General features: G+C 36.1%; 1 pseudogene; it reads left to right on the forward strand.

Annotated features, from left to right (window-relative positions):
• The first annotated feature begins 10522 nt into the window (after positions 1-10522).
• LOC103126904 (ADP-ribosylation factor-like protein 6-interacting protein 1) lies at positions 10523-11549 on the forward strand (annotated as a pseudogene).
• The last annotated feature ends 1124 nt before the right edge of the window (positions 11550-12673 follow it).

Here is a 12673-nt window from a genome sequence, read left to right on the forward strand (position 1 = left end):
GACCTCATGGAAACTACAGCCTGGACTTTCAAGGACAGTGGGCCCATCCTCCAGCAATAAATGATATAAAGGTGACATTAAACTATCTAAAGATAGTTAACAAACCTACAACCAAAAAATAAATTATGTCTTAAATACACATAAGGATTAGAATCCTCTTTAATTGACAAACTTGATCTTCAAACAGAATTTTGGAATTTTATCACTAATTAATGACTATTTATACATTCTGCTGAGGCCTTAGAACAAAAAAAATGCAAGATGACTCTGAACAGGCTTGAAATAGTTAAGCTGACAATACATGTCAAATATGAACTTCAAAAATTATAGTAAATCATAGTTAATTTGAATATGCAATTTTACCTCTCTAGCAAGACTATTTCAACAGCAACTTTTTTCTTTTTCATTTTACTGTTTTGTAAAAGGTATTAACATCTGTAGTTTACAGGGTATTCCTATTTTATCTGGGTATGTAGGGCCTGATATGATCCACTGATAGAGTCCCTCTTGTGTCCACATGAAGCCCTAGACTCAATTTTCTAGCTCCAAATAAGAACAACAGATAGTGCTACATTGATTATGAGTCACTATAACTTTCTTAACTTTCTCTATTCCTTATTTAAAAAATTACATAAAATCAAATATAAAATTAGACTGAGATGATGACTCAATAATAGAGAACATACATGAGACCATGAGTTGAATCTCTTGTACAATATAAATGGAGATTTTAAAAGTATATTTTGCAATTGCTTGCTCATTTTTTCCCAATTAATGTTAATCTATATTAAGAACTGATGAATTTATGCCTGTATTAGTTTCTGCTAATATTAGTCCTTATTTTTGATATGACAAAGAAATTCTAATTAACATAACAACTGATTTTATATTATATTTAACTTTTTTTCATACTCTGCGTATTGCACCTGTGCAATTTTTCCATTCCAAGACCACCTTTTTCCTCCGGAGAAAGATGCAGAGAGAAAAAAAAAACAATGAAGAAGAAACACTGTCAAACTGGAACTTCCCTCAATACTGTAGCACTCCCAAGAGCTATATCCTGTTTCACAATGGGATGGTACGTGCTCAGGTACACAAGGAACCTGGTGAGCTCCTCTGGTATAAAGATTTATTTACATTATTAGACTCACTGATTATGAGACAAGAGGATAGAGAAGGAACAGGGGAGAAGGAGGGTGAGGGGAGTTCCAAAACTTTGCTCAACTGTAGCATAAGGTGGTGCTGGGTTTAAACCTGTGGACTCAAAGATATCTGGGATGTACAGTTAGGCTATAACTGAGTTATCTCCCCAACCCAATTTGGCAGACTTTGAATGTTATTAAACTATGTGATGTGAAAATATAAATGTAAATGTAAAATTTGTGCATTCTTTGAAAACTCTCTAAGAATCTTTCTCAAGTAGAGAACAAAATTAGAGATCTGATATTCATATTTCACCTGTAACTCAAGGGGAGTATGTTGTTCCGATTATAAGTTTAGCATTGAAATAACTATGATTCAAATGTACTTGTGAAGTCTCATATATCATCAGCATTAGACAGGTGCTTTGTACATCACTGACCCAGAAATTGAATGAGGTCCCAGTTTCATACATTTCAAGATTACTAAAGATTCTTTAAGATGTGTAAATCCTCTGGGGAAATTTTATTTAAATATTTTGAAAGGATTTTCTTTCAATTCCATAATAGACAAAATCAAAATCATATAATGTTCACCCCTTAAGATAAATGTTTGCTCCAGATGATGAAATTTCAGGTTTATCTTATACATTATGTCTCTAGTTTGCTTAAGTGTAGGAGCTCTGAGATTAAATTACGCATGAGATTACTAAATCTACTCATCTCCATTTTATCACTATTTATTTGGAGTTCCCTTACCAAGCTTTACTATATTTAGACTTCATTTCTCACTAATTTTTCATATCAATATTTCTTCCAAAACTACCAGCTGATTCTTACATATACAAAACATGCATGCCTGGTGCATTTGCACATGCAATTTCTTCCTATTTCCTACATCTATATGTAGATAGTATGTATATGGTCTCATATTTATACACCCCCTGTTGTAATCATATTCACATTCTTTCAAATTCATCACTATGTACAAGGAAAGCTGTCATTCAGCGTTTTAAAAATCCATTGTAGGACTTTACATTCTTTCTAAATCTATAATTCTTTCTAATTAAAAATAACAAAAAAAAACACATGATTCAGATTATGCTTGCTTGAAATAAAACTGATGGTTTACTTCAGAATTGCAATGTGTGTTTTAGTATATATATATATATATATATATATATATATATATATATACCTTTACTTTATTATTATAACATTTTATTTATAATTTTTCAGATACATGACATGATATTCTTCATGGTAGAATTTCCCTAGTCAGGGAATCCTGAGACTCCCACATAGATATGATGGGGCCTAAACCTCTAATAGATGCCTCTCTCTACCATCATTGTTAATCTCCATCAGGAACTACATCTTAAACCCTCTTGAGGGCCTCTACAGGACCTTGCCTTCAATGTGAAACAAAAATGCTAGGACTGCCCCACTCTCCAAAGGGAGACTGGGTCAACTTGCTCTGCCACTCAAGGATGGTGGGTCCTGAAATGAGTGCGGCCTAGAATGTTCCTACTTTTGACCATGGAAAGTGAGCTCAAACATAAAGGAATACAAGGTTGCACAGGCTCTTGTGCTGAATAATAATAGACATGGGCCCCAGATCAGATCAATGGGCTCTACAGTTAATAGTATTTATATAATTATCCTTTATTTGGGAGACACTCCCTGATCCACCTTACTAGTCCTATTTCCACTCTAGCACCATCTCTCCAGACAACAATTTTATCCCAACTGCCTGTTAGCTGTCAGGGTCAGGCAAAAATTAGTAAAGTCAGAGGGCCAGGTGGTGGCACACCTGGTTGAGCACACATGTCAGAATGCACAAGGACCGATGTTTGAGCTCCCAGTCCCCACCTGCAGCAGGAAAGCTTCACAAGTGGTGACGCAGTGCTGCAAGTCTCTCCCTCTCTCTCTCTCTCTCTTTCTCTCTCTCATTCTTACTTTCACCCCGTTCCCTTTCAATTACTGGCTGTCTCTATCTAATAAATAAAGATTTAAAAAAAGAGCCTACACATGGAATGTCAGTCCTTCAGCATCACTACTCGGGTGAGATCTTTCCTTTCTCATAGGACTCTATAATTCACATTTGGGTGGTCTACTTCCTAACAAAGCCTCAAAAACTAGATATAAACCAGGTCCCATGAGATAGGGCAGATATACACATGAATCCTTAAATTAGGGCACAATATATACCTTAAAGCAAAAGTCCACAATAGTTTGCAGTGAGTCAATAAATGAAGCAAGCAAGTAGAAAGATCTAAAAAGATACTTTAAAGTACCTAATGAAATAGTTTCTGCTTAGACGTAGATACCTTCCTCATCTACTTCCTATTACACTTCCCTCAGTCACTACAAATCTAACCTTATCAAAGTAAAGACTACAAAAGTTAAATAAGGGCAAGAGACTGGTATACTTTAATGATGACTCTTTCATTATCACCTGGGGCCCTATTCGGGAAGCCCTCAGATACCCACACAAACACAATGAGCCTAGACCTCAAATAGATCCCTCTCTACATTATCAATGGTCATCTCCATGAGGAACAACATAATGGACCTCTTTCAGGGCTCCCATAAGACCTTGCCCTCAGTGGGGATCAACAATGGTAGAGAATGTTCCATCCTCCAAAGGGGGCTTGGATATCATACTCTATCTACCATCTGAAGAAGATGTGTCCTGAAATGGTTGAAACCCAGAATGTTCCTATTGATGACCACAGAATGCAAATTTGAACCTACAGAGATGTAAAGGTTATATAGGCTCCTATGCCGAATATGGGCCCCAGATCAAATAGACGGGGTTTACAGCTAACAATACTTAATATACTTTTCTCATATTTGGGAGTTACTCACTTCCCTGAACCAGCTTTCTAGACCTTTTTTCCAGCCATGACATTATCTCTCCAGACAATAAGTTGGGTCCACATGCATATCAGATGTTAGGCTCAGGCAAAAACTAATAAAGTTATGACACCTCTGAAATATACCTAAAATAGGTCTACTGTTTCCAAAATGGAGACTCCATATCTTCATCTGCAATATTTCAGCTTTTAGATTCATGATTAGTCAATACTTTATATGGCTATATATGATAACACTTTTTTGGCCACCAAGTTCCAGATGCTAGCTAACATGATGCCAAACATACTTTCCTGGACAGACAACCCCACCAATATGTCCTGGAACCCTGCTTCCCTAGAGCCCTGCCCCCCTAGAAAGAGAGACAGACTGGGAGTATGGATCGACCTGTCAACACCCACATTCAGCAGGGAAGCAATTACAGAAGCCAAACATTCCACCTTCTCCACCCCATAATGACCCTGGGTCCCACAGAGTTAAAGAATAAGAAAGCTATCAGGGGAGGTGATTGGGGGGGATATGGAGCTCTGGTGTTGAGAATTGTACCCTTCTTATCCTATGGTTCTTGTCAGTGTTCCCATTTTAAAAATAAATAAATTTAAATATATATTTTTAAAAAAGCCTACATAGCAAGAAAAAAAATAAAAATAAATTAGTAAATTCATGGGCCCTTTGGAATATACCTAAAATGACTTCCTAGCTTTTTCTAAAATAGAGACCCCAAATATCCTTACCTATAACCTTAGGTTGTGAGGATGTGGTAGAGAATAGCAGGGCTTGACCTGAGAGGTGAGTATGTCCTGGTAAGTCTCTTTCTCTACAGAGGGGTTGAGCAAAGGGGGGACATATGAACCTCAAAAGGTTGGCGGCCATATAAGTTTTCCCTGTCTCACAAAACACCCTATATCTTCACGCCTCTGGGAGCTGGCATTCCTTAAAACATTAAACCTACTCCACCCTGCATTCCTTTTATTATCTACATATCAATCTTCTGCTTTGTCTTACAAATGACTAAAGGTCTCCTTCCTATTGGGGGTATTGCTAGTCCTACCAGTTGGACTCCTAGCAACAGTTGCTGGGGAGGTCCATATCTTTCCCAGCCCCCTTTGCCTTTTCTCCACCCCTTTCCTAACCATGTATGATATTGTCAAGCCACTTTCCATTTCTGTCTTTTCTCTTCTGTATTCTGACCTGGAGGAGCACATGTATGCAGAGCAAGAGGAGGACGCTGGCCATTACAGTTTGTGCCACGTGGCTTAACCAGGTGTGCTACCACCCAACTCTGGAGTCTTTGGATGAATAAGGATTTGAATTGCCTGGCCTCCATGAGCTTAGTTCCTGAGTCATCTATCTCTCTCTCTTGAGATGCTAGCCCAATAGGATATTATGAATTTGTTCTGCTTTATATTTTAATGCTTTCCAGCCATCAAGTTGCAGATGTTACTATGACACCATCCTGAATTCCCTGGGCAAATGACCTTACCAATGTACCCTGAAACCCTACCTCTCCAGAGCCCTGTCCCATTAGGGAAAGATAGAAACAGGCTGGGTTTATGGATTGACCTGCCAATACCCATATTCACCTCTATAATCTTGTCAATCGTTATTAAATCAATAAAAGAAAGAAATACAAATAAAGATGAGATGGGGTTATAGCTCAGTGGTAGAGCATTTGACTGCAAATAAAGATACCACTTTAAAAAAAATAATTCCCTAGATTACATAGTGGAGTCTTCTGCATCTAATGATCATACAGAATGAGTAAGAAATCATACATAGATAGTTGTATAAGATTATAGAGTTCATGACAAAACGAGCAGTATTGTATAGCTATATTAGTAGTTGTAATACACAGGGACTTATGTTTTTAGGACCCTTTATTTCTAGGGCAATATACATAATAATTTTCTTCTTACTTCATCCTTCTCTTTTCCTTTTTCTTCATGTAAGGAATGGCAACGGAACCCACAGTACCACACAGGTAAAATTTCATTTAAAATTTCTTAGTGCCAGTAAACACACACACACACACACACACACACACACACACACACACACACACACACACACAACTGCCCTTCTAATGTTTGGTTATCTTTGGCAATTCTTGGGGATCAGACTGAGATTATACCTACATTAAGAAATAAGTATAATCACAACACCTTTTTCTCATCCCTATATTGCAGCTAAAAAGGCAGCACCCTCCCTCCCACACCACAACTAAAATCCCCCACAAGGCAAAATAATAATATATATATATATATGATTCAAATTATGTTTTCTTGAAATATAATTGAATGCTTCCTTAAGAATTTCAATGTGTGTTTTTTTAGTAATTGTTTATGTCAGTTTGCACAGCATGTTCATAAATGTGTTTGTTTTTCCCACAGACAGAAATATTATCATATTCTCCTTTCTCTGTAGTATTTTTATTTTTTAATTTCCAAATTTACAATGATCAAAACTTTATTGACTACAATATTATAGCAGAACAAAGAGGTTAGAAAAGCATCATGTAAGTTGTTTTTTTATTATAATAGTCCTTATGGTGAATTTCTGTTTTGTCACTCATTTTGACTACAGAATCACATTGAAATGTGGTTTCAAGAAATAAAATATATACAATGCTCCCTTTATTTAATTTTCTAGCTTTTTCATTCATAAACTGTTGCCCATCTTAATCAAAATACAGAGTATTTCTGACACTATTCATCTATAACATTGTTCATTTTATAGAAATTCTGTAAATATCACTCACTAATGCAATACTTACTCTAGGTATTATAAACATTTCTATGAAAGTAAATGAATGAGATAGCACTGAATCACCCTCCTGTGATCTTACAAATGCTTTTTTAGTTCGATGCTAAATTTATTCTTACTGGGTTTTGTCTTGTAGACCATAAAATATACCTCTTACAGGAAATATAGAATCAACAGTAGCTATCAAAGACATAAATTTCTCTTCAGGCTTCAACCTCTGCCCACCATTTGTCAATGTCAAGTAAAAGAGTATATTATAAGATACAGAAAAAAGGAGAAATTTAGTGTTTTTTGTTGAACAAATTTATGATAGAATTTTTTAAATATACTATTTAGAAGTACCAGTTACTCCCTGAAATATAAAATATAATAAAAATGCCATTATATGCAATTAATGCCATTATTTGTGCATGTAATTGTTTCTCATTCATATGTAAAATTTTTGCTTTTCTCTATGTTAGAAATTGAGTTATGAGTAAGAAATATAATATCAAAGCAGTTGTTTCTTTGAATTCAAGAATCTACAAGTTTAGTGAGAATAACTTCAGTATAAATTCAATTTCTCAAAGATAGCAAATGCTAATTAGGACACAAGGATGGGTTCAATTATTTGAGCTTAATTAAAAAAGGTAAAACAGGAGTTCCAAATGGAAAAAAATGTATAGTGCATATATATGATGTTTTCTAAATATATGTTTATATATAATTTATACGTATTTTGAAACAATTCTTTTGTTTTTTTGTTTTTGTTTCCAGGGTTATCGCTGGGGCTAAGTGCCTGCACTACGAATCCAATTTTCCTGTGGCCATTTTCGAATTTTTGATAGGACAGAGAGAAATTGGAAGAAGAGGGGAAAAAGAGAGTGAGACAGAGGAATAGACACCTACAGATCCACTTCGCAGCTTGTGAAGTTACCTCCCTGCAGGTGGGAAAAGGGGGCTTGAACTGGGATCTTAAATGGGTGGGTCCTCGAGCTTCGTACTATGGGCGCTTAATCCTGAACACCAGGTACCCTCCCCTGAAACAATCATATATATATGCATGCATATATCTGTTTACTTTTAAGTACATGTTTACATACATATAATAAATATAATGTTTGTAATATCATGTACATTGGTAAATGGTCTTGTGGAGAAAGTCATTATTTGGGGTTATCTATACACAACTCACACCTTACATTTTACTGTTAATATATATTTTTGATATCAAACACAAATTATAGGCATATTAAGTTTGGATACTGATAAACTTCATATTCTGTAAAATAATGTTCATTTTCTTTGTGTATGCAGGTATCTTTTCATTTTAGCTCTTTCTGTGTTTTAATGGATAGTGGACTGGATATTCTTGAAAGTTGTATCTTGGTGTAAATTTTATTTGCATGAGCAGAGGCTATGTAAAAGTGAGTTTCTGTTTTTTTTAATGTATGTAATTTATTTTAATGAGAGAGAAATATATATAGAGAGAACAAAGTCTCAGCTCTGGCTTATAATGGTGTAGGAAGTTGAGCCTGTGACTTTGGATCCTCGGGCATGAAAGTCTTTTTACACAACCATTATGCTTACTCCTTTTCCCCAAAACAAATTTCATAATCATATACAAAATACATTCTGGACCATGAATCTCCATAAAATAATAACATAGATGAAGAAGGAAAGGTTACTTTTGCTTTCTGGAAAGCAGTTGTGTATAGGATTGTGAATACATTAAATTGTCAATTGTTCCTTTCAGAATCTTCATGTATGACAAATGGAGAAACTAGCAAGTTAATAGTTTAAATGATAACTAGCTTAGTAAATTTACTTTTTGAGAGAACAAAGGAAGAAAAATATCAGGGTATCATTTCACTATACATAGATACAGATCATGATAGAGAAAATATGTGTATTCATTTTGGCTGTCATAACAAAATACTTTAAGTAAAATAGACCCCTTCACACACATTTTTATGTGATTAGAAGACTTGAATAAAGATGCTGTTAGTGTGACTATCTGGATTGCCTTCCATTGCTAATGTTGTGTCCTTATGTGATTTTTTCCCCCTTTATTTCCACTGTTCAGGCAGGGAAACAGAAGTTTGTAAAGACAACAGCCATTTGGTATGAAGCCTTACCACACTGCCTCACATAAACTCTACTGTGTCCTTACAGGCCCTATTGCTAAGAACAGCCATATTGGTGGGGGTGAGGGGTGGGGGTGATAAAAGCTCTACAGATGAATTTTGGGGTTTGCAATTCTGTCCATATTGTGTGCGTGTGTGTGTGTGTGTGTGTGTGTGTGTGGTTTATTGCTAAGGAAAGAAACGTGGAAAAGCAAACATATAAATTTTAGTAACATCCAAAATGGGTGTGACCAGACCAGACTTTCAGTCTATGTTGCATTCCAAGCATCATGGTATACTATTAAGTCTTCCTTATTGCCATAATGCTAATTAGGATAAGAAGACAGTATTCACCATCACAAATGGGAGACATTGCCATATGATTTAGACTTCACACCAAATATATCATCAATGCTGCAACTTGTAAGAACACCAGAGAATATAATTCTATGCATTGGAATTTAGCAGTGTTCCTAATTGACAAGGTTCAGTCCTTCAACCACTTCTAATTCTTCCAATGAAGATATTCCTGAATATCATTCTGAAATAAAAAAAAATAGTTAAAAGTTTGCAAATTTCATTTTTTTGGAAATGATTTCTAATAATCAATGCTGATTTACTTTTTACTGATAAAATACTACTTTTTTTTCTGGGTAGGAAGACAGGTATATTTACAGAGAAAAAAACACATGTAAATTAAGGTAGCTTATAATTTTCATATGAAACATAAAAAAGAGAAATCAACCATATGCTACATGGATGCAATAGTTTACAGCAATATTCAAGGAGAAATCATAACATTTACTTAAGGACAGATATACCACAAGGCCCAGGTTTTACAGCATCAGTGCAATAAATTCACAAAACTATATTACAAATAAGTCAACCAGAGTTTAAGAATTGATCCCAAATATGTCACATTTTCAGCCCTCAGAGGTACATTCCTACAGATTTTAACTTCTCTAAATCCCAAGAGAGAGAGAGAGAATATAATGCTAAGATTTCTAAGAATTACAAATCTCTGTAGGGCAAGGTCAACTATGATTGCCACAATTTGTTGACCAACAGGTTTTAGTCTTTAAAGACTAATCTAGGAAAAATGTCAAACACCACCTCATTTGCCAAATCTATAGGGACCATAACAGCCAGTAGTTTCATTGAAAGCCTGGAGGCTTACCTTCCAAGCCTTATTCTGGTCTTGAGAAATGAATAGAGTTATTTTCTACTAAGACAAACCTTTACATACAGGAAGACTTTTGTTATTTTCTGGTCTTGGAGTAGAGGTCATAGACAGCAGTCTTTAACCTACTATGTAGGTTTCAATTAGCTGAATATCTGAAATTAAAACTATGCAAAAAGTTCTAAATTTGACCTCTCAGAGTCTTTACAGAATTACAAACTTGAAGTCTAAGAGCAAGATGTGAGTTCTAAGCCTGTCAGATTCCCCATTTGGGAAGAAGCCATCAGTCAATGTTTCCTACAAATTGCTATTTTGCAGAAGGGTGAAACCAACACATAATGGAACATGGAATCAGTTTTAATCTATGAGGCTTCTCACATGGGATGAAAACAGAACGAGGAATGAATTTGAATTGGCCCTGTCGTCAGAAGTGGTAAACTTGGTCTCTATTATTCTTGAAGCCAGATAATTTCTGAAGCAGACTGTGGAAGGATGGGGTGAAGTGATGCTGATGGCCAATAAAGTCTTCCAATGGGAAAGAGCCTGGTTCCCACCTGCCATCGCGGGTGTGGTTTCTCTGGTGTTTGTGACTATCTACTATCTAGATCCATCTGTTCTGTCTGGTGTTTCCTGTTTTGTTTTGTTATGTTTTTGTGCTTGGCTGACTACCTTGTTCCCATTCTCGCACCTAGAATTTTTAGCTCCAATAAATGGACCACTGAACAACAGCAAAGATTTCATGAAATCTGCAGCAATCTAGTGAAAACTCGATGCAAAACTATGGGCTGGTGGAAACACCTCTTCACACTCAAGGAGGAGAAGCCTAAAATGTACTTCATGGGCATGATCATTTCTCTCGCTGCGGTTGCTTGGGTGGGACAGCAAGTCCACAACCTTCTTCTCACCTACCTGATAGTGACTTTCTTTCTGCTGCTTCCTAGATTAAACCAACACAGAGTCATCTCGAAGTACATTGCAATGGCCAAAAGAGAGATAAACAAGCTTCTCAAACAAAAAGAAAAGAAAAACGGATAATGAATCTGATTCATTTTGGTTTGGTGGTATTAATGGCATATACATTGTCCTTGGAGCAGTTTATGTTAATGCTGTCTGGATACTAAAATGTTGCAGTAGCTCTTTTCCCTCCCTCACCCTGCCCCTAGGTAATAGAAATTGAGCTCTGCCAAGTCAGGCTTGATGCATTCTGTCTTCATGTCACACATAGCTGGGTGTATTCTACTCAGAGGCCTCATGTGGCCTTACTACTCATTTGTGAGTATGACTTGTTATTTTTCTCAGTCAGGGTTAATTGAGTTCTTAGGTTTAGGTAGCTTTCTTTAAAATCCTGTAGTGATGAAGTTCACCCTTTAGTACAGTTAACTAACTTTAATTGCTGTCCAATCTGATTGTTGCTTTAGCTAGATAAAATGTAGTGGTCTGTGGCTACAGGAACCTGGTTCTACTGTCTGCTTCCACAGTCTGCTTCAGAAAATACTACTTTTAATAAAGAAGGTGTTGGGAGTCGGGCAGTAGCACAGTGGGTTAAGCTCAGGTGGCGTGAAGCGCAAGGACTGGAGTAAAGATCCCAGTTCGAGACCCCAGCTCCCCACCTGCAGGGATGTCGCTTCACAGGAGGTGAAGCAAGTCTGCAGGGGACTATCTTTCTCTCCCCCCTCTGTCTTCCCTTTCTCTCCATTCCTCTCTGTCCTATGTAACGATGGCGACAACAATAACTACAACAACAATGAAAAAAACAAGAGCAACAAAAGAGAAAATAATTTTTAAAAAATTAAAAAAAATAAAGAAGGTGGTATGCATGTTAAAACATGAACAGTTACAAGTGGGAGACATTTTACCAAGACCTCATGGTTCCTGTGTGGGAGACACTCAAGCCTCTTTTCTATCACTACTAATGGTGTGACAAAGTTTATTTCTCAGCCATGAGACATGACTGATGCTCTGCTCTCCAGTGTAGAGACTCCAATTGTTGTTGTTTGTTTGTTTTACTAACATGGGTAATGGAGAAAACAAAAGAAAAATAAATATATATTCATATTATCTTGTTCCTGATTCTAATGGAAAATCTGTTTTTCATCACTGGGCATAATGTCAATTATGGGTTTGTGATAGAGGACTTTTATTATGTTGACGACTTATTCCTTTGTGAATTTTGCTTAAAAATGAAAAATTAATGTTCAATACTGTTCAATGTTTATTTTCTGCAATTGCTGAAATGATCACATTTTAATCTCATCTTTTACTGATGTGGTATATAATATTTATTGAATTTAAGATGTTGAACCAGGAGTTGTGCGGTAGCACAGCAGGTTAAGTGCACGTGGCACCAAGCATAAAGATCAGTTAAGGATCCCGGTTCAAGCCCCCGGCTTCCCAACTGCAGGGGAGTCGCTTCACAAGCAATAAAGCAGGTCTGTAAGTGTCTATCTTTCTCTTCCTCTCTCTGTCTTCCCCTCCTCTCTTCATTTCCCTTTCCAATGAAAACAATAATAACTACAACAATAAAACAACAAGGGCAACAAAAGGGAATAAATACATAAATAAATAAATAAATAAATATAAAAAAGATGAACTATACTGATAGTAGATCC

The sequence above is a fragment of the Erinaceus europaeus genome, chromosome 8 (assembly GCF_950295315.1).
Source record: "Erinaceus europaeus chromosome 8, mEriEur2.1, whole genome shotgun sequence".
In the NCBI taxonomy this organism is placed as follows: Eukaryota; Metazoa; Chordata; class Mammalia; order Eulipotyphla; family Erinaceidae; genus Erinaceus; species Erinaceus europaeus.